Here is a 4,397-nt window from a genome sequence, read left to right on the forward strand (position 1 = left end):
GGTGCAGCTGAGAGGGCCTCTTTCTCTTCACACACTTGAGGCCCAGACAACCAACCAGATGGTGGAGCCGCCACAGCTCACGTTTTACAGGCGGTTGGGGGCTGCATTTCCGGGTCTCTCTGTAGCTCTCCCGCTCCTCATAGCCCTTCAGGGAGGGCCAAGCATGAGGTGCAGCAGGTCTGAGGTACAGGGAGGTCAGGCCAAGCTCCAGGAGGTGGAAGTAATAACAGTTACTAATGCCTGACATTTCTGCAACACTTCATAGTTTTGGAAATGCTGTCTGCAGCTGGATGTAGCCAGCAGTTCTCTGGAGTCAGAAACTCAAGAGTCGCGGTATTTGTCTTTTGTATTTGGCTCAGAGAGGGTCATCTCTCTGAGCCTCAGTCTGTCCGCCTATGAAACAGGAGCAGCAATGATTGTTACCTGGAAGGCCAGTTGGAAGTCTCAGGAGAAAACCTCGGGCTCAGCCTTTCAAGTTAGGTGGAGCCAGTGGCGCTGTGGTGGAGGTGACACCTCAGCTCACTCAGTGCTCCAGGCTTGGTGTCAACTGCTCAAAAATGACAGCTTCCTGGACCCTTTTCTATCTGAACACAGGATGGTGTCACTCTCTGGCTTGATTTCTTGTGCTGTGGGCCCCAGGATTCCAGACACTGGGGCCCATTTCCAGGAGGGAACATGGAGCCTCATAGGGAAGAACTGAGCCCAAGGAATGGAAGGGCAGAAGGCCAGGCAGGTGGGTTGTCCTAAGGAGAGGACAGGACAACCAAGAGACAGCGACTCTAAGTGCTATGAGACCCAGAAGCACCCAGCGAGCGCAACTCAGCATGGACACCCAGAGAGGGACCAGCAAGGAGAAGCCTTGGCAGGCAGCCGTCCTGCGGCCCTAGGCCCTTCTTGAACTCTTGGCAGCATCAGCGGTGGCTGCTTTTGCAGGGAATGGGAGAGATGCTCTCTTGATAGGACAACCAGGAGACAGTGACAGACTTAGCCCCTGGGTTCTGAAAATCATGGTGGGGAGTGTGAGGGATTCCCATATGGCAGGGCAGGATAGAAGTCTGGCAAAACCAAGCAAACCCCAGCCAGCCAGGGCCATACAGGCCTCCTTGGAGCTGCCACCACTCAGAGGTGGTTTTGCTGCACATTAGCATTACCTGGGGGACTTGGAAAGCCACCCACATCCAGGCCAGGCCTGTCTCACTGTTGAGAGCCTCTGGGGTGAGACCCACGTATCAGTGTTCTCTAAAATTCCCTGGGCCAAAGATCATGTGTTGCAAACTTGTCCCCAGCACATGGCGCTGTTCAGAGGTAGTGGAATGGTTAGGAGGTGGGGTGCAGCACTGCTATTGGGGGTGTGCCCTTGCAGGGGATATTGGGGCCCTGGCCCTGCCCCTTCTGCTTCCCTGACACAGGGAGGTGAGCAGCTTTCTCTGTGCCGCTGCGCCTTTGCTGCGATGTGCTCTGCCCACCATGGGCCCCGGAGCAGCAGACAATGGGCTGAAACCTCTGAAATGTGAGCCAAAATGTATCTTTCATTTTTTCATGCTCTTTATTTAGATAGCTGTGACAGTAGTGGAAAGCTGACACACACACCAGGTCTCTACTATCCAGCCAAAGTTGAAAAAGGTGAACTGTGAAACTTTAAGGAAACGCCCAGCCTCCTCCCAAAACAAACCAGTTTCTGATGGAGGCATTGTTTTTGCTTGTTCTCCAGGTGACCCTAATGTGGTCAGGGGTGCAAACCATTGCTTCAGCCCAGCACCCTCACTACGATAAGGGCTCTGCAGCCCAGGGGTCAATGCACTTGCCCAGGGGTGCATAGCACACTCTAGGACTGGGGCAGGAACCCAGCCGGAGGTCCTGAGTGCTAGCCCAACATTCTTCCTGTCACATGTGGCAGAAGTTAAAAGGAAAATTTTTATAGCAATTAAATCTTTAGAGTTTAAGAAAAGCAAAAGGGAAATGAGTGATTCTGAAAGCTCCAGCCGTTGTCGACAGATGGCATTTACAGCAAAACGGAAGCAAGACAGAGAGGACAACTGACTTTGCTACAAGTTAGTCAACCAACCAGTCATGAGTAAACTGTGTTCAGGGCCTTCTGCACCCAACCAGGATTGGTAATGTGATGAACTCTACCTGGTTTTGGTCTATTGGGTACCAGGGCAGGTACTGCGTCCAGATCCCTGGCCTCTTACAATTTTATTTAATAAAATGACACACGAGGAGACTCCTGCCAGCCATGCATTTCACAGTGCAGTGTTGGGTTGGTACTTTTAGTCCAGGAAGTTTGGGGATAAATGTTCTCTTGAAGAGCACTGACTCACCCCCATGGATCTGAGAATCTTGGTGCATTGAAAGTGTGTGTGGGCTCCCGATAAAGCCTGCCCGCAGGAGCCACAGAGTAACCATCCCACTCCCCGACCTTTCTTGAATACAGTGGGAGAAGTCCTGGGGAACCACAGCACCCAATGCTTGGGAACATGTTTAGGGTTCTTTTTTTCTTTTCTTTTTCTTTCTTTCTTTCTTTCTTTCTTTTTTTTTTTTTTTTGCTGAACTGGAGATTGAACTCAGATCCTTGCGCTTGCCAGGCAAAGCGCTTATTCTACTGAGCTATCTCCCTGGCCCCTGTTTAGGGTTCTTGTATCATGGATTCTGATATAGATGGTGGTGATAAAGCATAAACCATAAAAGTAAAAACGTAGAAGAAAAAAGTATGTCCAGAGGAAGTTTCTGAGCTATATATTCCCTGGGCTCCTTGGAAATTTCCTGGGTTTTGGGTGCCTCTTGTCTTGATGTGTGGCGATTTTTCTAGCCCAGCCTGTGATTTTTCTGGCAACACCATGGACTTGGACACAGGCTTCTTTGGTTTCCATCCAGCTCCATGAAAACTAAGTGTTGGGAACCAGCATTTTCTGAGTACCTGCCAAGTGTAGACCCGGGGCTTTCACATCCCTGGTTTCTCTTGACACTCAAATGTGGATCGCTAAATGCCCATTTCACAGAAGAGAAAACTGAGGCTTGGTTGAGATTAATAGCTTGTTCTTGGTTCCCTGGGTAGTAAGCGTTGGAACTGGAATCTAAACTGTTGTACAAAAGTCCCCAGTTTCTCTCCAGGAGCACCCTGCCCCAGGGTAGGCCTTACCCACATCACTTGGGTCAACTTCACACTGTTCCTCCTTTGCCACAGTTGTCCTCCTGTTTTGAGGTCAGTGTCTTATTCCTTGTCTTTGTGGCCTCTGGGACTCTGCCCCCGAGAGGAACCCAGAGTAGTGTGATAGTCTGTGGCCACCTGAATTCTCCGGTCTTGGGAGGAGTCAAATGTGCCCTGTCTCTGCCAAAGCAGAGATGGTGCTCCAAGCTGCACCCCCAGAACCTCGTCTTCACGTGTCCTCTTCCACTTAAAACATCTCCTTCCTAGGAAACTTCTTTCTAGTCCAAGTATACAATCGGAGGAGGGACGTGCAAGCTCCGATCCTCTTGCCTTGAGCTTACGTAGGGTGGGACAGTGGGTTGGCATTTTAAATTTTATATGACATTTTTATTACTATAACTTTATAATAACATTAAAATAATTTTAAGGGGAAATAAAGCCAATGTATGATCCTTCCTACTCCTCTTACACCATCAATTTCACTTACTAGAGCTGGAGAAATACCAATTTTTCCCATCGTTCTAGTCAGTGTTTACAAGCACATTTGTGTTCTGTTTATTTTACTTACAACCAATTTATAAACATGTTTCCATAACTCTGTCTTCATGTTGAGCCATCCTAATATCTGTAGGGTCTTTTTTCCTTTTTTTTTTTTTGGTCCCAAAGTTAAACTGTCCCCCAATAGTCCAAGACTGAAAGGCATCTTTTTATTTTAAAGAGAAAAAAACAAAACAAAACAATGATACAGAATTTCAAAACAAGGCAATGGGAAATTAACAATGTCTATTATATTACATATTATTTTCAAAGTAGTTGCTCAGATTACAAGATACAGATATGCAAAACTGATCGCATGATATACGCATTAACTGTTCCTTCAATGAGCTAATAGAAATTAGCAGTGTAATTATCTTAGCTTTCTTATGTCCGTATATGTACATAGTTTTTTCTTCCTCCATCCCAGTTCTGGAACGTTCCTCCGTCCTAGTCATTCTGCTCCTTTTGAGCAGTTTCTTTTCCTTTCACAATTATCTGTTGTATCATTTAGACTTTACTCTTTCAGTTCCTCACACTAGGGAGACAACACTATGTTTACACATGTGAGTCTGATAAAATCATCTTTTAAGTGATGATATGATGAACGTCTTTGTACTGATGCCTCCCTTCCTCCTCTTTCTAGAATTATTCCTTCGGGTGTGTCATAGAGGGACAGACAGGCCAGGGCTGGTAAGAGAAAGCTGGGTTGGGA

Source organism: Octodon degus, unplaced genomic scaffold, assembly GCF_000260255.1.
Source record: "Octodon degus isolate 3935 unplaced genomic scaffold, OctDeg1.0 scaffold00176, whole genome shotgun sequence".
Lineage (NCBI taxonomy): Eukaryota > Metazoa > Chordata > Mammalia > Rodentia > Octodontidae > Octodon > Octodon degus.